Raw genomic sequence first — 24,337 nt, 5'->3', positions numbered from 1 at the left:
AATATGTCTTGGAAATATTTCTGAGTCAAAAGGAATAAATATATGTTTTTTTAAGTAATCTCTACACCCAACATGGAGCTCAAACTCACAACCCCGCGATCAAGAGTCATATGCTCTACTGACTGGCCAGCCAGGTGCCCCAAAAGGAATAAATACATTTAAGGTAAGTCAGGAGATCTACTGTCAAATTATCTTCCAAAGAGTAATTTATTTTCAACATTTCTCTGCAGCTTTCCCTCTGCAGGACGCCCTGCTGATCCGGACAGAAAGGAACAACTTTACAAAGCACCGTGCTCACAGAAGACTCGGAGGAAAAGAAGTAAAAACCAAACCCTAAATCCAAGAATCAGTGAGCACGCCAGGGAGGCCATGATACCTGTGTCCCAGAGAGCAGAGAGAAGAGTCCAGAAATATGGACGTTAGACCAGACGGGCCTTCTCAACGATGGGAATCGTTCCCAGGAAATGAGATGCTCTGTGGTACAAAGTGGGAAAGGTGTGTGTGGGGAGGTACCGGCCTGAGGTCACGGCCACACACCGACCCAAGGATCGCAGCTTGGGGGACACACAAATCCCACCGCTTAGCCCTCCACTTGCTGTGCGGTGTGCATTACCCGCTGCTCCTCGGTCCCCTGGGCCCTCCCCTGTCACAGCAGGGCAGTGGGTGCTGGGAAGGAAGGACTTGGGTCCTGAGGAAGCACGTTTCAATAATCATTTCCACCACCTGTGTCTGGAAACAGGCATGCTTAAACTCCCCACACCCATGACAACATCACATTCACACACACGGATCTCAAAACCTCTGTGAGCCTCAGTTTCTTCCTTTATAAAATGGGGCTGTTGGCAGAATCATACGAAACAAAGATGTGCACAGGGCAAACAATGAAGAAAAGAACCACGGCTGTTCGGTTCTGTGCCGAGAATCCTTGTAGGATACGTGACAGAATACTTCAGCTCTTCTCCCAGGAAGCCAGTCTGGGTGACTTCTAGAAGCTCCTGGATTTCCTTAAGAGTTTAGAGAAATGGACCTGGAGAAACCCAAAAAGCTCTGGAGAAACCAACCTTTAATGAGGGGAAAGTAAGGTTCGGGTTCTGCGGTCTAGAACTCCTAGAATCTGTCCAATCCTGGCTTTCCTCTATCAGAGGACTTGCCCAGAGATCTGCCTCCAGCTGAATTGGACCTGGAGGGACCTTCCCTCCATCACTGCCTCCCCCCTCCCCCCGCCCCCGCCCGCTCCCGCTCCCTGGGGCCAACAGGAGCAGGGTGAGTTTGCACACATCTTTCAACAATCAACCTTGATCAGCTCACCTTGACTTCCAATAGGAAGGCCTTAATTACGTCTAACCCTGGTCACTTCATAGCTGACACAGTACAAGTCCTTCCAGTTAAAGGGGTGGGGGGCAGGGAGTGGACAAAACCTATTCTGAGGGGGACAGAAGACAATCCCTGGCAAAGGGCAGGCACAGAAGAGAGGCCCTCTAGAAGGTACTGTAACAGCTCTTCTGGCCTCACAGGTTAGGACTCTGAAAGCCCAGTGCCTACCATCAGTAGACCAGGCTAGCCTTTTGCAAACCGCAGTCTCTGGGAACTTCCACTAGAAGTTGGAATGGAAATGATGGAATGGAAAAATGATGGCACCTTTATCCCACTTCACCTGGTTTCTGGCATGAGGGGTAGCCCGTACTTGTTCAGACCATGTCAGCAGGAAGACAGAAGAAAACAAAAACCTGCCTAGCCTTTATGTATTCCTCCACAGCGATAGTACTATGTCAAATTTTCAAATGCCCCCATTCCAGTAGCCGCTAAGGAAAGGGAGAAACTACCTACTTCTGTGTCGATTGGCTCCGGAATTCCTAGATTTCAGGCACAGCAAAGGAAACCAAGGTTACTTTCCAAAAGCAGTATTTGAGCTTCAACCAAAATCATGGCTTTTCCAATCAGAAGTGGTTTCACAGAGAAGGGACCGTAACCTCGAGGGGAGCAAACAGCCCCAGTTTTCTCTTTGGTTTCTCTCTAGTCCACTGGATTATGAAAGCGTTAGTATCAAAAGAGACAGAGGGTCATAGTGAAAAGGGCGGAGTTCAAAAAAATGACATTTGGGTGTTGGCTTTACCTTCATCTTAGCAAATCACTTCTCCTCGTCGAGGCTTAGCCAGAGAGATAGGCTATTAATCCCGGTCTGGCTTTGGTACAAATGATGCCTGTGAAAGCATTCTGTGAAGTGCTGCAGAAACACTGATGGCTGAGGACAATGGACAATGGAGGTGAAACACTCCACTCGTGCTAAAAACAGCAGCTCTTCCACATCCGTCAAGTGCGCAGCAGCATGCCAGCTGGACAAGGGAAGACTAAGTCAGCGAATGTTCTCTGCCCTTCTGCTGGAAGGAGACCAGTGGCAGTGACTTCATTGCCAAAATGAATGGTGCAGACGGCCAGTGCTAGTTCACAGTCGGGCGAGGCTGGTGTGAGCCAAAGCGGTTGGGGGGGTGGGGGAGGAGGAGGCTTCCTGACGGAAGGAGGCACAAAATGGCAGGTCACAGAGAGGTGGCGGGAAGAGTGTCCAGAAGGGCCTGAAGGGCGAGTGGAGGGTCACAGCTTTAGAAAAAAATAAAAGCCAGTTCACACTTGCTTCTGCCACCAAAGAGTTCCAGGACGCTGGGCAAATCTCAACTCCCTCGGCCACTTTCCTATCTAAAATGGAGGGTCAGCACCACGGAGACCTCTCCCGGGGCATGGGGGTCACGTGGGGGAAACTGCACAGGGCACATGGCAGACGCTCAAAGAATGTTCGGTTACTGGCCCTCCCATTCCTATTCTTTGAGGCAGAGCAGAGTGAAAATCAGCAGTGTCCCCAGGCATCCACATCTTGGTCCCTAAAGACCATTCTCCAATAAAAGGAACCAGGGCTCCTTAAGGAAAGAGCTGGTCCCAGGGCTGGAGCATGGAAAACAAAAAGCAAGCATGGAACACCTCACAGAGCCATAAATTAAGGAAAAGCTCAAGAAAACACGGGGCTATCGAAAGAACCAGGAGACCTTTTGGGAGGTCCCAATGGCTAAAGCCAGAACAATTTAAGCACCCAAATAAATAATAATATTGGACCAGGGGTGAACGTTCATCTCTAAGGTTGTTTTATTATTGTGGCAAAGTACATGTAAAATCTGCCATCTTAAAGTGTGCAGTCCAGGGGAACTAAGTACATTCAAAATATTGTGCAATCATCACAGCCATCTAGTTAGGGAAGTTTTTCATCCTTGCTCACAGGAAACACTGTATCCAGGAGACAATCAATCCCCATCGCCCAGCCCCTGGCAACTTCCCATCTACTTTTCCATCTCTGTGAATTTGCTTATTATGAACGTTTCGTATAAATGGAACCATACATCCAGCAGTCGTTTGTGACTGGCTTCTTTCACTTGGCATGATGTGTTCAAGGTTCATCCGGGCTGTAGCAGGTGTCAGCCATTCATTCCTGGTTATGACCGAATAATATTCCACCGTATGGAGAGACTACATGTTACTTACACATTCATTACTTACAGGTGATGGAATTTGGGTTGTTTTCACTTTTTGGCTATCATAAATAATGCTGCTACATTCATGTCCAAGTATAGTTTGTGTGCTGGTTCTCAATTCTCCTGGGGTGGGAGTAGAAGGGGAATTGCCAGGTCATGTGGTAATGCTGCGCTTAACCTACTGAGGAAGGGCTGAACTGTCTTCCACAGCGAACGCACCACTTTATGTTCCCATCAGCAGCATATGAGGGATCCAATTTCTCCGCGTTCCCAGCAGTATCAGTTATTTGCTGGGTTTTGTTTTAAATAGCCATGCTGGTGGAGTGTGAAGTGGTAGCTCATGGTGCTTCAGATCTGCATTTCCCTGACGACGAATCATGTTGAGAATCTTTTCATGTGCTTGTGGCCATCTGTATATCTTCTTTGGAAGACTATCTATTCAGGTCCTTTGCTCCTTTTTCCATTGGGTTGTTTTCTTGTTGTTGAGTCAGTTATGAGTGTTCTTTACGTATGTTAGATACTTGACCTTTATCAGATAGAGAATTCGCAAATACTTCTCCCCATCATGTGAGTTGTCTTTTCATTTTCTTGATAGCGTCCTTTGATGCACCAAAGGTTTTACTTTTCATGAGGTTCGTGTCTTAGCTCAGGCTGCTGTAACAAACATCCTAGTCAAGGCAGTTAAACAAACATTTATTTTTCACGGTTCTGGAGACTGGAGAGTCCAGATCAAGGCATCAGCAGATCAAGTATCTGGTTTGCAGCCAGCTGCTTTCTTGCAGCCTCACAAGGCAGGAGGAGGCCACAAGCCCTCCTGTGGCTTCTTATAAGGGCACTAATCCCATTCTCTAAGGTTCCACCCTCATGGCCTAATTCCCTCCCCAGAGCTCCACCTACCTCCATCACATTAGGGATTAGGATTTCAACATATGACGATTAAGGGCACACAAACACTCAGTTCATAATAGCCCAATTTATCTGCTTTTTCTTTTGTTACTTATGATGCTGACATCCTAAGAAACCACTGCCAAGTCCCAAGGTCATTAAGAGTTACCTCTATGGGGCGCCTGGGTGGCTCAGTCGGTTAAGCATCTGACTTCAGCCCAGGTCACAATCTCCTGGTATATGGGTTCGAGCTCTGCATCGGGCTCTGTACTGACCGCTTGGAGCCTGGAGCCTGCTTCAGATTCTATGTCTCCCTCTCTCTCTGCCCCTCCCCCACTCATGCTCTGTCTGTCTCTCTCAAAAATAAACATTAACATTTTTTTAAAAAAAAAGATCTACCTCTATGTTTTTTCCTGGGTGTTTTTACAGTTTTATCTTGGATGTGTGTGTAGACCTTTGATCCACCTTGAGTTGATTTTTGTATATGGTGCAAAGTAAGGTAAGGGGTCCAGCTTCATTCTTTCTGCATGTGGATATCCAGTCGTCCCAGCACCATTTGTCAAAAAGACTTTCCCTCTACTGAATGGCCTTGGTAGCCATGTCAAATTTCCATTCTATTCCATTGACCTAGAGGTCTATCCTTATAATGGCACCACACTGCCTTAATGACGATAGCTTTGTAGGGAGTTTTAAAATCAGGAAGTAGGATTCCTCCCATTTTGTTCTTCATCTTCAAGACGGTTTGGCTATTTCAAGTTCTCTGTAATTCCACAGGATTTTTAGGATCAGCTTTTCCATTTCTGCATAAAAAGCCACTGGGATTTTGATAAAGACTGTGCTGAATCTGTGTGCTGTTCTGGGGGGTGATGCTATGTTAACAATATGAAGACTTCCAGTCCTTGAACACAAAACGTCTTCCCACTAAGTCTTTATTTTCCTCCAGCAACGTTCCGCGGTTTCCACAGTGGAAAACTCTTCCACCTCCTTGTTCAAACTCATCCCTAAGTAGTTTATTCTGTTTGGTGCTATTGTAGATGTTGTTGTTTTCTCAATTTCCTCTTGGGATTGTTAACCCACTGGGAGTACTGGGTTTTTAACAGTAGATTAAATAAGTATCCATGAGTCTATACTGACATAAATAATGGAATAATCAAATAAACAAACAAATAAACAAATGGACACAGCTCTTCCTCACAGAATTCCAACTAATAAATGTAGAAGAGGAGCACCTAGGTGGCTCAGTCAGTTGGGCATCCAACTTCAGCTCAGGTCATGATCTCACGGCTCATGAGTTCGAGCCCCACGTCGGGTTCCTTGCTGACAGCTAGTTCAGAGCCTGGAGCCTGTCTTCAGATTCTGTATCTCCCTCTCTCTCTGACCCTCCCCTGCTTAGGTTGTCTCTCTCTAACTCTCAAAAATAAATAAAAAAAACATTTAAAAAGTTTTAAAAATAAAAAATAAATGTAGAAGGGAAGAGGGAAATAGAGAATCACCGTTAGATACCCAGTATGAACTAGTACAGATAAGACCTACCACTGGCTGTGTCAAAATTAGTGGGCAAAAGTCCCAAGAGATGCAGGGTTTGCACAGTCTCAAAGTCACCACTCACCAGATACTTATTAACTACAAAGGGTAAAACAGTAACTTTAAGGAGGAGAAACCCTGTACACTCCAGCCCAACCAGGAGATCTAGGCCCATGTCATTGGTAATGAACCCCTTGAGACAATGGACTCAGAAGACACCACCTTTGTGGTATCCTTGCCACAGATGCATAACCTCCCTCCAAGTGTGAGAAAACATTGGGCAAACCTCAAGCGGGGTGTGTTCTAGAAGATATTGGACTTGTGCTCTTCGAAAATAGCAAGGTTAGGACAGGTGAAGGGGCTGTCCCAGATGGGAAGAGGCAAAGGAGCCATGACAAGCAAGTGCCAGGCAGAATGTGGGACAGGACCCCAGAAGAGGGGGAGGACTTAGGTGGAAAAACAACGGATAGATTTCAAATAAGGGATGTCGTTGAGTCCAGGGGTTGGCATATCAGGGTCAAATGCTGGCCCCGCTGGCTGACTCCTTTTGAAAATCAAGTTTCACTCGAACACAGCCATGCTCGGCCACACACAGACAATCTACGTACGACGGCTTGCTCAAACACCAGAGTTGGGGAGTCGTGACAGAGATCATACAACCCACAAAGCCTAAAGTATTTCCTTTCCGGCCCCGTACAGGGAGTCTGCCAGCCTTCCCTTATGGTTAATGATACTGTACACAATGTTAACTTCTTATTCTCGGTAACTGTATTATAATTTCATAAGATGTTGGTTGGCGTCGGGGGAAGCTGGGTGAGAAATTAAAGGAGACTCGTTTTGTACCATTTTTGCCATTTTCCGTTAAGCCCAAAATTGGTTAAAAATAAAAAGATAAGAGAAAAATAATCCAGCGGCACTGTTACTCCAAGGCCTCTGCCATCGGCTTCCCGATGTTTTCCACACAGATCGCTGCCTCTCCTTGCCTCGCTGCCCTCCATCCTAAGAACGTTCTTCCCTCTCTGTCTGCAGCTAACAAAGCTGTGTCTTAAGGATGAAATCAAGCACCACTGTCCTCCGTGAAACCTGCCCTGCTTCCTAGTCCTGCTCAGTGACGGCATGAAGCCGCACCTGCCTGGTAAGAACATCCCTTACCTCTACATCTACGTCTCTTACCTAATCACCAACAACTTAGGATCCAGGATTATGGCTTATTCATCTCTGTACTCCTCCAGCGAGTGCCGAACAAACGTCTGATGGCCTGGATTCCTCAGAAACCCCAAGAGACAAGGGTTGATGCCCTTGGGTCTCAAAAAACAAGTCATCAGAACTACAGGGGAGAGAGAGGCCGTGTGCACGGCCCGCTCACTAAGTGCGAGGCAGGCCGTGGGAACTCGCACGGACTCAACACCTACTGTGTGATGAACACCATGCCGGGCACTTCATAGGAGCTCTTTCCTATAATTCTTATGAGAAATCTGTTTCATCCGTTTTACAGACACAGATTCAAAGACCTAAGGGCCGAGCAAATTCCCAGCGGTCCCTCAGCAGTCCCAATCCAGAGGGGCAGTGAAGAGCCTCTGAGACCTTCTCTGTCCCTGCTGGTGACAACCCTTGCTGTGCTACCCACAGATGAGAACAGAATGAGAACCACGTTCTCCTCGAGATTAGGAAAACAAAATCCTCTGGTGCCGTGCTGTCACTCGGGGTGCCAGGTCACGTGAGGCACGTCACACATGACGGGTTTATGCTTCCTCTGACAGATGAAGCCAGGAGAGCTGCCGTGGACGTGGCCACAGCAAGCTGCGGCGACACACCTGGGTTACGAAAGCCCTGCTCCACTGCATCAGCTGTGGCTTCCTGCTGGGGAAGACGCGTGCCACATCACGCAGCCACCCGGACGAGGGGCAAGGAGGACATTTCTCCAGGCCACCCTACCTGGGAGAGGTGTCCTCCTCTGACACCGACATCCCCCCAGGTGGCTTAACACCTAACGTTATGCAATGTTTAGTGGAAGCAAGGTGACTGCTAGGCTCTTGGCCTCCATAAGGGGACTTAGTAGTTCAAGCAGTTTTTTCATTGTGATGCACGACCTCACTGCAGAAGTTCCATGTTGCTGTGGTGGGGAGAAGACCGTGAGAGGGGTCAGGCCCAGCTCTTAAATGCTTCAGACTGGAAGTGACACACATTACCGGTTCTCAAGAGGGCTAAGAAACATGGGGAGGCACAGAAATACGCCACGGGCAGCGCATGTGTGTCACAGGTGCACAGAACCTGCTGGAGGGCACAGGGGGCCAGCGGCAGAACCAGTGGAGTCCAGCTACTCAAGGACTCCTGGCCTATTAATCAGATTTTTTTTTTAATGGAAATCTAGGGGCACCTGGGTGGCTCGGCTGGATAAGCGTCCAACTCTTGATTTCAGCTCAGGTCATGATCTTGCAGTTTGTGGGTTCAAGTTCCACATTGGGCTCTGTGCTTACATTGCAGAGCCTGCTTGGGATTCTGTCTCTCTCTCTCTCTCTCTGTCCTTCCCCTGCTCGTGCTCGCTCTCGCTCTCAAAAGGAATAAATATACTTAAGAAATGGAGATCTAATTCACATATCATAAAATCCATCATTTCAAAATATGCAACTCAGTGGTTTTCAGAATATTCACCCACTGTGCAGTCACCGCTGCTGCTTAATTCATGAGCATTTCCATCACCCCCAAAAGAAGCCTTGTGCCCATCAGCAGTCACTCCCCATTCCTGATTTGTCTCCCCCCTCTTTCTCTGGACATCAGGAAGCTCCGGACAAACTTAAAGAGCCTCTAGCAGCCACACCCCATCCTTAACCCTGGGTCCCCCATTGTCATCATTTTCTATTTGCCTCATCTATTTATTTTTCCCTAAACAAATACTAATGACAACAATTAACATGTATTAAGCATCTGTAAGATGACATTCTACCGTTTCATTCCATCTTTATAACAACTGAGGTACAGGGGCAGTAGTTAGCACAGCGGCTGAAGAACCTCATCCCAAGGCAGGGAGCGGTTAAGTGGTAGGACCAGGATTCAAACCCAGACCAGCCGGGCATCACAGCCACCCTCTCCACCATTTATTTGTCCTTCACAACCTTTTCAGAGCAGGGCAGAATTATTGATAGAAGTTGCTTCACTAAATGACTGGGTTTCACTGTGCAGTAACATCTTGGCTATACTGACAGGCGTTGCTCAAAACTAAACCATCTTTGGAGACACGCAGAGGCTGGTGTCCGGCTGGAGCCACCCCGTATCTCTGTGCCCCTAGTGCTCAGAAGGCCTGGCAGAACACGGGGCTCAATATAGAGCCGTCACATGACTGAATCAACACACTCTCCTGGGCCGGGCTCACCACTCCACGCCCAATGGCATGGCCCGCTGGCCCTTCAGCCGGGAGCGCTGGAACGGAATCAGTACCGCCTTCTGACAGGTCTCAGTTCTGCCCATGGTCACTCGGGGGGCATGAAGCCAAGCCGGGCCTCTCAACTTCCATACCAAAATGGCAGGACACTGCACGTGGGAGGTGCCAAGACCCTTAGGGCCTCCGCTTCGGTCTGCCTGCCTCGCGCCTCTGGCAAAGGGACTCTCCCCACTCGCTGTCCTCGATTCTCCCCCTTTCCCCTGGCCTGACAGAACACACCATGCCGGGCCTTCTCTTGCTCCCATCCTCCAAAGATCTGCCCTTGCAGGAGTATAATGGAGACTGAAGTTCTCTGCCTTTACCCCAGCGGGTCCCGGGAAGGGCTCCCTGTGGGCCACGCTCCTCTCTTCTTTGGAATATTCCCTCTGCCCGGCCTGAACCACCCTTATCCTGCGGGCCTGTGCACACACAGGCGCGGTCCAAGCACCTCTAAGAGGGCCCGGTGCTCACAGGTGCTTTACCAACGCCTGTTGGGTACAGAGCCTGCTCCATTGCCCTACTGAGCCTCAGACCAAGGCCCAGGGAAAGGCTCCTGGTGCTAAATCGGCCCCACTTCCCTTTTTCAATAATGCTTGTTGTTCAATCCCATCCTTCCCTGGCTTGCCTTCTGGGAGGCACTCAGCTGAGTTTTTCTGTGCTTTATCTGATAGCTTCCCTTGACTGCCTTTTGGTGCAATTACCTGCCTCACAAGGTCCTTCTCTCAATGACTAGGCTCTCGGCTTATAGCTGTCTCCTTGGTTTTGGGTTTGGCTGAGGAGAGGGTTGGCCTTGGAATTCAACTAACTTAAAACCCAGCTGAGACATGAAATAACATGGGCCGTGTAGGCAGTCAGACTGTGGTTCGGATATGTCACCTACACATGATGGGACCCTAGCACACTGTCACTCAGCCTCAGCCTCCTCACTCACCATCCCCACGGTGTTAGGATGATAACACGAGATATAAAATACCCAGCACGGGACTTGACATACAACAGACACTCGAAGGTTACACCATACTTGATCTTAGCCAAAAGGCCAAGAAGTGATCAAAGGTTACACTAGAACCTTCTTTTCACTTCAGTGGAATTTTTTAAATAAACACATTTATTCATGTCTTTGGCATCCAGATCACAATCCAGAAATATCTAGGAAGACCTAGAATACTACGGGGAAGGTACCCAAGTTCCTTCTCTGTTTCAATCATAAAATGATTAATTACTGAATTACTGAATAAACGATCAATTGCTGGAGGAACTTGAAACATTTAAATCTTCATACTTAGATGGAAAACTAAAATCCTCCAAAAGGTTTATATTGCACCTTAGAATAATCTCGAAAAATACAGGTCAGACCCAACAATGGCATCTGGGGTCGGTCAAAATGCAGGAGGAAGCTTAGCAGGAAATTAGGGAGAAAGGGGCCAAAATCATTCATTCATCCATTCATTCCTCTGTTCAGTCAATATTCCGCGAGAGTGCCTTTCTTATGCCTGGCACTGTACGACACACTGGCTGATTCTCGTGCCCAAGATGGGGAGGTTCCCTGTTCTTACTGAATTCACGTTCTAGTCCAACCACACTGCCATTAGGGAGAGAGAGAGAATCAGGTTCTCTTTTTATTACAAGCCACCTCCACATCCTTTATGGGGGCAGACAGAGGAAGAAGGAAGAAGCACCAAACAATTATGTCAGTGAGAGAGACTATAAATGTTTGAGCAAAGGAGGGGTGATAAAAGGAAGGCTTGGAGGGGGCCCCTGGGGGGCTCAGTCGGTTAAGCATCCGACTCTTGATTTCAGCTCAGGTCATGATCTCACGGTTCGTGAGATGGAGCCCTGCGCTGGGCTCTGTACTGACAGTGCAGAGCCTGCTTGGGAGTCTCTCCCTCTCTCTGTCTCTGCCCCGCTCATGCACACTCTGTCTCTCTCAAAATAAATAGACAGTTAAAAAAAAAAAAAAAAAAAGTAGGGCTTGGAGATCAACCTACCATGAACAGATCTTGAGAAGCGCTGGGGAGGAGTAGGAAAGAATAACGGATTCAGGGGGGCCGATGAGGGGCGAGTGTGGCAGGAAACGAAGGGGCTGCAGTAAGACCACAGGAGGGGAGAGTCAAAGACTAAAAACAGACAGGATAGCATGGTGGTGGAAACCCAGAATGAAGAGGAAGGTAGAGGCCAAGCTGTCTCTTGCCTTTAGAGCTTACGGGACCAGGAACTGGGTGAGGTCACTAACAGAGAGAGAGGCCTTGCTGGTGGGGTTTCAGGCAGGTGGAGTGAGCTCTTCGCTCTCTTCCACTGCCATGCTATGGGACCTTTCAGAGTTTGCAAATCACATTACATAAAGGACTGCGCCCAACCTGTCCACATGACATGGTGTGGTTTCTTAAACAGTCACAAAGGTTCTGAAACCAACAATGTTCTTCTTCACAAGACCGCAAATCCCTGCCAGGAAACCTACTGATGTTTGGAATGTGTCCCAACCTAAACGCTACCGCCCACAGGAGCAGCTGAGCCCAATTGGCTGACACGTTCACCCGTGTATCCGAGAACCACCATCCCTGTTTGCAGTGTTGAAAACCGACCCCAGGTGACCTGCAAATAGAGAGTCAACTCCTCTGGATGCAGAGGTGAGCATAAGTTCATGTGTTCCTGCCAGGTCCTCAAACCTTTGTACAGACCCAGCCTACCCAATGCAGTGAGGAGGTGTGCCAGTGAGGATCAAAGTATCACAAGGTCACAGTGCTGTTACGTGAGCACCAAAGGAACAGATCATGTGGAAGGGGGGCAGGGGGTGGGAGGGCACTGGAAAAGGCACAGAAGATTAAACGAGGGGAGATAAAAAAGAAAATGACTAAACATAATTCATAAATTTCACCCAGAAGCAAATTACGTAAGTCCCACATCAGAGGGCACACCCCACAGACTCCATATCTTCCTCTGTTATCACCACCGGATATACAAGCCAACTTTTCCCATTCTATTTTCCTACCATAGGATCATTGAAAGAATCTAGTTCTCTGAGGGGCACCTGGGCGGCTCAGTCGCTTGAGTGTCTGACTTCAGCTCAGGTCATGATCTCAGTTCGTGAGTTGGAGCCCTGCATCAGGCTCTGTGATGACAGCACAGAGCCTGGACCTCATTCTCTCTCTCCCTCTCTCTCTCTCTCAAAAACAAACTTGAAAGAATCCAATTTTCTGAGAAACAGTCCATGGCTGATGACACCACCACTTAGCTCATCATTATATTCTAGTTTAGCCTTGAAACTGATTCGCTTCTGGGAGGTGCCTGTCCAGTCCTCTGAGCCCTGTGCAGGTGCTGTGCAAAGATCAGAATGCCTCCCCCTCCAGCACCCCAATCAAAGGAGATTCCCCCCTCCACAGTCATCTCTTTTTTTTAAAGAGAGAGACAGTATGAGCAGGGGAGGGTCAGAGAGAGAGGGAGACACGGAATCCGAAACAGGCTCCAGGCTCTGAGCTGGCTGTCAGCACAGAGCCCGACGCGGGGCTTGAACCCACGAACCATGAGATCATGACCTGAGCCAAAGTCGGACGCTTAACTGACTGAGCCATGCAGGCGTCCCTCCACAGTCACCTTTTTACAAGTGAAAGCCCCCATTCTCCACAAGACACCCAGAAGGACCAGGTCCCCCAGATGCTTTGTTCACGACATACTCCAGTTGTTAACTGAGTCGCCACACCAACCAGCATCAGGCATAACAGGCTGATTAATTTGGTGCCAGTGGACCCGACCCACAGGAGCCACCAGCCTTCCAAGAGCCACAGTTTGCCCCATGGGACTCCTCCACCACCTTCACACACACACACACACACACACACACACACACACACACCCCGACAGGTACACGACTCGTGGGAACACCTCACCTGGGGAGGGAGTTGGGAAAAGAACAACTTTCAGGGTATAAAATGCTAAAACAGTAGGGTACAGGTTTAAGCAGAGTAGGATTCCCAAATGAGCAATGCACCCAAGAAGGAGGGCACTGGCAGTGAGGTCTGAAAACCCAACACAAGAATACAGTGCTCTGTCCTGATCACATCACCCACCTAGTTCAAAGCCTTCCCATCACTTAGCATGGATCACAAGACCCCTTCAGATAAGCCCTGATAGCTTCCAAGCCTCAGGCAAACTCTACCCTACATACCCTGCAGGAGGCGTGCCTTCGGCGGTTCAGTGAAATCCCACCTACCCTCCAAGACCCAAATCAAATGTCACCTCTTCTGTGGAGCCTTGCATGACCCCCAAATAAAAGCAGCTTGCCCCGAGTGTTCCCCAACACCAAGGATAAGCACCTCACCCGCGTTATCTCCAGAACAAACTCAAAACAATCTGCTGTAATTGCTTACTTTGTGTTTGGTCCCTCCCGATTTCTCAAGTGCCTGCATCAGGCTCCAAACATAGACGCTTAGAGCCCAAGGGCCAAATATGTGTTCTTTAAGTGTCATTCCACAGGGATGGAAACATTGCCGAGAATGGGGAGAACTGACCGCTGGAAAATAAACACCTTTTGAACAGTTCTGGAGGCAGGTGGAGCGTGGATTCTTTCTCCCACTTCATGGCTGAGCCAAACAAGGTCTGGGGTGAGCCAACCCCTGAAGAAGCTGGTCCGCTACCTCTGACCCAGCAGCCTCTCCCCACCTGCCGAGGGGGGGTGGGGGTGGGGGGGTCCTACGCATCTATCAAATCCCAGACAACAGAACTACACAGAAAAAGCAGTTTTGTTCTGTAGCCTATATGATGATGATGACAAAGAAGTGGCATTGTCTCTCTATAAAATATTCATTTCACTTATGTTTCTTACATTATAACACACAGTGAGACATATAAGATACCTACTGAGGGGCACCTGGCTGGCTCAGGAAGAAGAACACGTAACTCTTAATCTCATGATCAAAAAAATTTAAAAAAAAATTTTTAATTAAAAAAGAAAAGACAGACATACTGGTGCTTTGGTATTGGAAGTGAGGAGGAATGTCACATGACTGAGCAACTAAGTGTATTACGTGATTTCCCTTCATCAAAAAAAAAAAAAAATCCTCTACACTCAGAAAGTGAGATAACACAGCACAAAAGGAAAGTGAAGGCTCTGGAAAAAGAGGGTCCCTGGTGAGGCCTCAGCTTCACCCTCTGCCTTGAGCAAATGATTGCATCTCCAAGATGGCCTCCCCTGCTGTGAAGTGGGCATGAAAACAGCCTTTTGGGATCATCAGAAAACTTACACACACACACACACACACACACACGTGTGCATACATAATACAAACTTAGCAGCATCTGGGATAAATTCTGCTGAAATAAAAGCACTCTCTGCCATTAGCATCACATCATCTTGACAGACCTGAGAATTCTGATTTTAAAAATGGTGAGTTTCTGCTGGTGGGAACATAATAAGGTATTATTTCCAGAGAGGAGTTTAATATCCATTGACATTTAAGGTGACACCATTTCTATAAACACACACACACACACACTCCTTTGTATGGTTCTTCTCAATAAGGAAAATGTCTCAGTGGTAGGCTATGAAGGACATTCACAGTCTATATTGCATATTTCTGCAATAGTCTTTGTTTCTTATAACGAGTACTTAGTTTTTTGGTAAGCAGAAAAAATACATTTTTATAAAAAGTTGTTTCTCCATCTCACTTTTTTTTCTGATTTTCGTATTTAAATGAATCTACTATATAATAAAAAGTTAAATCTCCAGATTACGTATCATTTGACAAACCATGGATGTTATTTGCCCCCACTAAGAGGTCAGATCCATGGGAATTTGTCCATTTTGTCCACACTTAAACGCCCAAGACCCAAGTGGTGCCTGGTATATAGTATTCAGGCTCTGTTAGATAAATACATTATTCTAATTCTAAGAAGTCATACTCCAAAAATATGTGCCCAATGACACAAAGATAAAGAACAGAGGCTACTCACGGCTGCAGAATTCGTAATGGAAAAAAGCTGCAAAAAATACATTTTTTTCACTGATACCAGTTACTGGAATATTCTGTCATTTTAAAAAAGAATGAGGTAGATCTTTACAAAGTGATATAGACAAACATCATGGTAAGGGATAAAAAGCAAGCCTCAAAACAGTATGACTGTTTAACAGTATGACTTTGTGTTTAAAATTTAAATAGTAAGGGGCGCCTGGGTGGCTCAGTTGGTTAAGCATCTGACTTCGGCTCAGGTCACGATCTAATGGTGGGTTCGAGCCCCACACCAGACTCTGAGCTGACAGCTCAGAGGCTGGAGCTTGCTTCGGATTCTGTGTCTCCCTCTCTCTGCCCCTCCCTGACTTGTGTTCTTTTCTCTCTCCCTCAAAAATAAACATTTTTTAAAAATTTAAATAGTGAAAAATTTCTGTTGTTTTAAGTTTAAAAAAGTGAGATAATAAAGGTCTTTATATGTGAAGAAGAATACCTGGGGAGCATATACTCTACTGCCAGTGGTAGGCTTCTGTCTCAGTGTGAGGCTACGAGGGATGCTCACCAACGACACTGTGTATTTCTCTAATTTTAATAATGAGCACTTAATAGTTTGTAAACAGAAAAAATACATTTTTATAAAAACAGTCATTTCTCCATTTCAATTTTTTCGGATTTTAATTTTTTCCTAAGTTTCCTTATTTATTCTGAGAGAAAGAGAGAGGAGTGCGAGCATGAGCAGGGGAAGGGACAGGGAGGGGGAGAGAATCCCTCCCAAGCAGGCTCTGCGCTTGGGTTCAAACCCACAAACCGTGAGATAAAGACCTGGGCCAAAATCAAGAGTCAGATGCTGAGCTGACTAAGCCACCCAGGCGCCCCTCTGATTTTAATTTTTTTTTTTATTAAAAAATTTTTTTAATGTTTTATTTCTTTTTTAAAAAATTTTTAATGTTTTATTTATTTCTGAGAGAGAGAGAGAGAGAGAGCGTGAGCAGGGGAGGGTCAGAGAGAGAGGGAGACACAGAATCTGAAGCAGGCTCCAGGCTCTGAACCCACAAACTGCGAGATCATGACCTGAGCCGAAGTTGGAGGCTTAACTGACTGAGCCACCCAGGTGCCCCTGATTTTAATTTTCAAATGAATCTGACATAGAAGTTAAATCCCAAAGCATTAAATTGAGGCCCATGGGCTCTGGGGGTGGTTTGCCAAAAGGCACATGGTGCTGGTGCCAGAGCCGGAAGTCCTGTTCCGTGACCCCCACGTCACGTGCTCTGCTCCTGCCTAAGGCACAAGGAAGCAGAGATGTTGCAGGGGCATCTCTGGACCCACGGCAGGCCATACAGCTACAGAAGCTTCCATCAGGGGGAAAGATTTGTGTTCAAAAGCTAAATTCTTCTTAGGCTGAAACCCTTCATAGGTTTAGCAAGTAAATGTTGTAAATGTGCCCAGGCAGTTTCGATCCCAAGTCGTCTCCTGGAACACAGGCGGACTTCTGAAACTCAAACTCCTACCACCTGCCTTACCCACACGGGCCGCAGTCCGTGCTCTTTGCAGGTGCTGAAGCACATCCCTGTGGTTCCCTCCATCTCAAACCTACTTGCTAGTTTCCCCCAAATCCTAGGCACAAAGGATTTGGGACAGTTAAGACCCCTCTGGGGGCACCTGGGTTGCTCCATTGGTTGGGTGTCCGACTTCGGCCCAGGTTGTGATCTCGGGGTTTGTGAGTTCGAGCCCCACGTCGGACTCTGTGCTGACAGCTCAGGGCCTGGAGCCTCCTTTGGATTCTGCGTCTCCCCCTCTCTGCACCTCCCCTGCTCATGCTCTGTCTCTCTCTGTCTCTCAATTAAAAAAAAAATAATAATTAAAAAAAAGGCCCCTCTGCAGTTTTCAACACCATACACAGCTGGAGGCTAATACTGCATATTCTCTGAAATGCAGCCCTATTTTTTTGGACACTCGAGACAATGATTAGGCTACCTGCCCGATGAAACGGTTTCTCCTCTCAGCTGGTTACACAAACCAAGAGAAGCTCAAGAACTGTCCATTCTCTCAAAAAAGAAAAGAAGACCTCCGGAGAGAGGCCCTGAGAAAAGAACGCGTTCCCTTCTGGGTTCACTGCTCTAGCAACTAGGACTTTTGGGCTGTTCCTTCTGGAACCACTCAAAAGGGGTCTATCTATCTGCACAGGCAGAACTCCTGAATAGTTGGAATCAATGTCTTCTCCCCCAGATCAGAGGGCCTGAGGAGTAACAGCACAGTAAGGACACTGGATCCCAGAGGATTAGTTAACCGCTCTCTCTGCTCACTGGACGTTACAGTTTCAGTGGCTTCCTCCAAGACCCTCTTCTGCGAGCTGCAGATCAACCCCGTGTGGGTGGCAGCCAGGGGGCTGAATCCCTAGCTGCACTCCTGAGGAGGAAACAAAAGCTCCAAGAAGCCGAGTGTCCTGCCAGGGTGCCACAATTCAAATCCAAACTGCCCTCTCCAGCCCATCTCCCCCAGTGCTACAGCTCCAGAATTCCGGGTCGGCTGATTCCTGGGTCGCAGAGAAGGGGCAGCCACCTTCACTGAAACGGACCGAACTCTTCCTCACGGATTACCGGCTTACACAATGGTTTTGAGAAATGTAAGCAAAAAGTCGAGGTCAAGTTCCCTGCAGTCCCCTCGGCCTTCCAGGAGACCGCGACCTTTTACCCAATTGCTCCCGCGAGCTAAGGGGGTCACGGCTGACCGGCAGGGCCCGGCAACGGTGTGTCGCAGCGGCGGCCAAGGCACCTGTCCTGGAGGGGCACTGCTCCCCAGGGATGCCTTTGCCCGCGCTCCGTGCAATTCTCAGGAGAGGGAGGGCTGGCAGGCTCCCCTGAGCCCCCGACTGAGACCACCTGATGCTGTAGGGTCACATTCGGGTCCCAGTCGCATTCACGGAGCATCTCCTACGTGAGTTACCTCAATAACTGGCCTTCTCCTGAGGTCCACTGTACAGATGGGGAAACTGAGTCTCAGAGAGGAAGAGTGGCTTGGCCGACGGTGGCGGCGCGGAGATTGCAGCCCCAGCCCTCTGACGCCGAGGCTCGGCCCTGGGCCGAAGGACCCGTGGGGCGCCCTCGGCGGTGAAAACCACGACCCTCAAGCCGCTGCGAGAGGTCAGCTCGAGGGGAAAGGCCGCCCCTGGAAGAGCCAGGGTGGGAACCGCGCTTTCCGTGAGAGCGCCAGTTGAGACAAGCAGCGACCCGGCCCGAGAGCCCGCCCCAGCGCCGAGGGCTCGGGCCGCCGAAGCGGCCGAAAGCTGTCGAGCCCAGGAGAGCCGATACCCCGAGCCCCGGCGCGATGACCCCTCAACCCCACACCCACGATCCCTTGCACTCACCGCGGGCTGCCCGGCAACACTGTGGCCACCTGAGCAGGACGCAGGCCCGCACCACTGAGGCGCTACCACAGCCCGCGCCGGCCACGGGGGTGGAGGCGTGGCCTTCGGGGACACCGCCCCGCCTAACCGAGCCGCGCGAGCGCTGTCAGGGCCGGACTCCTCCGTCCCACTCCCCCCCGGCGAATCCGAGCTGTTGGTACGGCCCGGCTTGGCCGCGCCCCCTCATAGGCCCCGCCCCACGGCCGGCCCAGAGAACCTGGCTTGCGGCTCTCCTGGCGGCCTGCTTCACAGTGCTCACAACACTGCTGGTCCCCCGCTGGCTACCCCGCTTCGTGGGTCACCGCGGGGCCGTGGCTGTGCGCCGCGCCGTCTGGCCTGCTGCCGCCGGCTGCCGTTTGCGTGTGTTCGCGCTTCCTCTCCTCCGCGGCCCAGTTTCCTTATCCCGTTCGCCGAGGGCCCGGACGAGAATGCTGGCCTGCCTGGGGCGGGCGACGGGAAGTGATCAGGCTGGGGGCGAGCACTGGACCGCGGAGGGCGAGAGGGGGCTGAGGGCTCCTCTGGCTGGAAGGGCCTGGCTGCCTTGGTCGTTGATAAGAATCCCACCTCTGGGGACGCCTGGGTGGCTCGGTCGGTTAAGCGTCGTACTCCTGATTTCGGCTCAGGTCATAATCTCACGGTTTTATGGGTTTGAGCCCCGCATCAGGTTCTGTGCAGTCCGCAACAGGCTCTGTGCAGTGACTGCTGGGAGCCCCTTTGTTACTGGTTTTGGAGCATTAGGCGATATAGCTTGTGTTTCTAAAAGATTTAATTTAGTGCAGCAGTAAGTGGTCTAGAAATGGAAGTCCTTGCCAGTAGCAGTAGTAGTGGCGGTAGCAGAGGCTCTGTTGCAAATTCTCTGTGGAACAGTGGACAGCTCACTTCCTTCAGAGCTCATTCTCCCATCTTTAAACACGGGACCAACCAACCAACATCAGTATTGTGAGAGAGGATTATTCCAGTAGCCCCAGTTCTAGGCTTCTGGGTCCAGTCTGTCAAGAACCAGTCCCTCCAACGGATGTGATAAATATAATAGTCCTCAGGGTGGGGCGCCGTGTCCAACCAAGCAAGAAAGGTGTAACTCCTTCACTTGGCCCTCAGGAGAGGGGTGGGGAAATTCCTCTTCCAGATCTCTGCTACTCCCTCCCACCTTCCTAATATCTTGTGGAAAATCTTGGGTGTCCCAGGGAGACTGAATCCTTGTACCCTGCTTCTGCGAGGAGGCCAGAAATTACTGAGTTCTCTCTGCTAACTGAGGCAGGAACAGGCACTTTCTTTTGCCTTTCCCATTGAACCAGTGACTCAGTCCTATGGATTCTATATCCAAGACCTTCCCTCCCCCTTCACACCTTATCTGCTGCCTCTGCCCTAGTTCAGGCTTCCCAGGGAACAACTCTCACCTGGATGATCTCAGTGGCTTCTGACTGTGCGTGTCACTCCGGTTTCTTCTACACCCACTTGCAGGGAAGCTTTTTTCCACCTGCCTCTCCGCTCACCACGCTGCCTTCCTGTTCCTCTCTCCGACCTCCTCAGAACACACTCAGTGGCCTGCTGGGAAAAAAGTAGGTTGGGTACACACACCTCACACTCCACACCAATTTACATTCCCGATGGATAAAAAATTTAGAATATTCTCAGGGGAAAAAAATGTAAAGGATTTGGAAAAGGCAAAATCCTACAAGAAAACCTAGGAAAATGTCCTGTTAATCTCCAAAAGGGCTTTCTGAGTTAGGACAAACTCCAGGAGACATAAATGAAAAAATTGGGAAATCTGCCAACATAAAAATAAAAACTTGTGTGACAAAGGCCTACAGGCGGGAGGCGCCTGGGTGGCTTGGTTGGTTAAGTGTCCAGTTTTGGCTCAGATCATGATCTCTGGGTTCGTGAGTTCAAGCCCTCCTATTGGGCTCTCTGCTCCTGATCCTCTGTCCCCGTCTTGCGTTCTCTCTCTCTCACATTGAACGAAATAAAGACCTACAAGCAAAATCAAAAGACAAGACAAATGGAAAATATTTGCTCTTAAGAGTCAAAATATTAATTTCCTTTATAAAGGACTGCACTAATTAATGAGGAAAAACGAATTAACATAAATGGACAAAAGATATGACTCATCAGTTCACAGAAAAAAATACAAATGGCCTTTAACCATAGGAAGTTTTTTTTCAACCCATGTAAAAAAAAATGCAGATCAAAACTCAGTTGGGATACTTTTTTAATCTATGATGATGACAAACCCCAAAAACTTGTTGAGATGCTATGGGTGGAGCCATGGGGAAATAAACACAGTCATTTATTGTTGCTACATCCATACATGAATATTACCCAGCTATAAAAATGACAAATGAGGAAGTTCACTGCTGACATAGAAAAATCTCAAATAAATTAAATCTCAAAAAAAAGAAAGAAAGAAAGAAAAAAAGTGATAGCAATTGTAGGGACCCACTGCTTGTGTTTTTAGAAAACACTGTTGGGGCACCTGGGTGGCTCACTCGGTGGAACATCCGACTTCAGCTCAGGTCATGATCCCATGGCTCCTGAGTTTGAGCCCCGCGACGGGCTCTGTGCTGACAGCTCAGAGCCTGGAGCCTGCTTCAGATTCTCTCTCTCTCTCTCTCTCTCTCTCTCTGCCTCTCCCCCACTCCTACTCTGTGTCTCTCTCTCAAAAATAAATACTAAAAAAATTTTTTTTAAGAATTAGAAAAAGGAAACATTGTTTACTTCCCCTAAGTTGAATGCATACATACTTTTTTAAAACACACACTCTTGTCTCTGGCCAAAGAATCAATTCTTTTTATTTTTTAAAAAATCTTCTTAACGTTTATTCTTTTTGAGAGACAGAGTATGAGTGGGGGAGGGGCAGAGAGAGAGTGAAACAGAATTCAAAGGAGGCTCTAGGCTCTGAGCTGTCAGCACAGAGCCCAATGCAGGGCTTGAACCCACAAATGATGAGACCATGAAATGAGCCGAAGTCAGACGCCCAACAGACGCAACCACCCTGTTTCCAACGGTTCATTCCCCCCACCCTGGCGTGATGTAAAAGAAACAGATCCTCAATCTCTCCCTGGATCTGGTTTATCAAGCTTTTTCCAGAGACCCCCTCCAGCATTCTCAGACAACCCCCTGCCCCGACCCAGACTAGTCACTGTCAAGGACGGATTGTGAATTCCTATCCGCCCTCATAGTAGGTGCACAGTCAAAGCGTGTGGAATGGATGGATCTCTTTCGTCTGGAATGCAAGCATGTTCAAACGCAGACCCTGACTTCTCTTTCCAGTTGGTCTTCATGACTTTCCTCCACAAACACACTACTCCAGCAATATTGAACAAATCCTGGTACCCGCTGTGCATTTTTATTCCTCTGAGCTATCAGGAATGCCATACTTGTTTCATGTTTATAATGTCCGTGTCCCACCAGTGTGCCCACCTCCAGAAAGTTGCCCTGATTGCTCCTGGAGTGACGGCCAGCCCTCCAAGGTCCCAACTGTTTCCTTTGTAAAGTCACATCTCCAGAATATTGGTCTCCTTTTGATCTGGAGTCCCTCCAGGTCAGTCTGTGTCAGGGGTCTCCTCTGCCTGTCTCTCTGCCCCCACGTCTTGCCAAACGCAGGCAATGGGAGGCATGTGTTAAATGAGCCACAGAGGATTCAGGAAAGGTGGGCTGGAGTTACAGAGACTAGGCTGGGGTCAGTGGGAGCTAGGAACTGGACTGTGGTTCACTGCAGGACGAGGAATTGGTGACCTGTCCAGAGCCCTATTTTATTGGATTTTGGAGGGGCGGGTCTATCTCCACGGAACAGGTGCAGGCGGCTGCATTAACAGTGCATCAAGAATGTGTGATCTTCTAGGGAGTGATGGGGGGGGGGTAGCACCACAGCGGTTATCTGCTGTAGGCAGTCCAGACCCCCCACTCCCACCCCCTATAAGGTTCTCCAGAACATGAACAAAGTGAAAACTCATTGCACCTGCAACAAAGTGTCTTTCTCTGGGAGCAGACTTTAAACATGTAACGCCCCCCAAAGCTAATCTTACCTTGCATCACTACGTTTTGATCACCATGATCCTTTGGAGCCTTCTCTTGTTCAATAGAACCGCATGCTTACTGAGCACTTATAACAGGCTCCAACTTGCTATGGGATAGAGAGGACTAACTACCATTTACTGAGTACCAAATAGATCCCAAGCTCCGTGTTCAACACTCTATACATGTTACTGCAAATCTTCTCTCAGAAGCATACGTGGGACTGGGACGCCTGGGTGGCTCAGTCAGTTAAGCATTTAAGTGTCCAATTTCGGTTGAGGTCATGATCTCATGGTTTGTGGGTTCAGGCCCCGGCATCGGGCTCTGTGCTGACAGCTCAGAACCTGGAGCCCCTTTTGGATTCTGTGTCTCCTCCTCTCTCTGCCTGTCCCCACTTGCACACACACACTCTCTCTCAAAAAAAAAAAAAAAAAAACATTAAAAAGATAATAAATCACCTCCTCCTCTATCTAAAAAAACCCAAAAAAACAAAAGACAACAACAAAAAAACAAAAAACAAAAAAAGAATCTCCAAGGTCATGCTATGCAAACTCTTGCCTTGAGCAGGAACTCACTCCACGCGTGCCTGAAAGCGGCTGGCCTGTCCTCTTTTGAGAATAAAAGTGAATCTCAGATCAGCTGAGTGCTCAGAGAAGTGGGGTTGACTGCTCCCCACAGATGCAGAGGGATGCAGCTAGGAAAGTGACAGAAGCCTCTTCCCTGCTCAGAAATGCTAAGTGTCACACCAGCTCTCTGCCACGGTGTCTGAAATGCCACCAGTGGCCCCTCCAAGTCTGTCAAATTAAGCATTTCCTGGCCCTTTTCCTTCGGGAAGTTTCCATGAGCGTGCAGGGGAAATGGTTTTGCAGATTTCCCGATGCCACAGATTTCCCTGATATCTACAGGGCCAGGGATGCGGGAGTCACCAAAGCACAGAAGCACAGACCTCCATCAGGAGAGCAAGGGCCAAATTCTGTTTTGACTGCTAATCAGATGTGTGGCTAGTCTCTTTATTTCCCTTCCTGGATAAGAAATCAGTTTCATGGGGCGCCTGGGTGGCTCAGTCGGTTAAGCGTCCTACTTCGGCTCAGGTCATGATCTTGGTGTTTGTGGGTTCAAGCCCCACATCAGGTTCTGGGCTGACATCTCAGAGCCTGGAGCCTGTTTCAGATTCTGTGTCTCCCTCTCTCTCCGCTCCTCCCCTGCTCGTGCTCTGTCTCTGTCTCAAAAATAAACTATTAAAAAAAAAAAAAAGAAATCAGTTTCCTTCTCAGCAAAATGGGGGGAGAGGGGGAGGTATCTTGTGCTTGCCTCTGACGCTTCTCACGGGCATCCTGAGGCTTGTGATGAGGTGCAAAAGCATGGATGTTTGACAGCAGGGCAGACGGCAGGTACCCAGGTGAGGCTCATTCTCAGAGAGAGGAGGAGGGTAGAGCCTGAAGACGCATCTCCCTGAGCTCTAAGCCTGTAGCCAAACCTCACTCATGCCTAGGAGGACCCTGAACTTCCTGAAGCTCTTCGATGAGCCCTTGGTCTTGTCCCTACTTTTACAGGAGAGGAAACTGAGGCAGGGAAATGGAGCAGCAGCCCCATCTGGCGGGGGCACCCGAAAGTCCTTTTTTTTCTCCACAGATTG

At 48.6% G+C, this 24,337-nt stretch overlaps 1 protein-coding gene across 1 annotated transcript in view; it reads right to left on the bottom strand.

Moving 5' to 3' along the window:
- Positions 1-18,670, bottom strand: part of LOC120239289 (NADPH--cytochrome P450 reductase) — a 57,863-nt gene extending 39,193 nt beyond the window's left edge. The window contains exon 1 of the mRNA XM_039243488.1: positions 18,649-18,670. The gene's annotated coding sequence lies outside the window, so the exon portion shown is untranslated. The remainder of the gene's footprint in view (positions 1-18,648) is intronic.
- Positions 18,671-24,337: the final 5,667 nt, after the last annotated feature.

The sequence above is a fragment of the Hyaena hyaena genome, unplaced genomic scaffold (assembly GCF_003009895.1).
Source record: "Hyaena hyaena isolate Hyena2069 unplaced genomic scaffold, ASM300989v1 scaffold_228, whole genome shotgun sequence".
Lineage (NCBI taxonomy): Eukaryota > Metazoa > Chordata > Mammalia > Carnivora > Hyaenidae > Hyaena > Hyaena hyaena.
This window is presented reverse-complemented; position numbering and strand designations above follow the sequence as displayed.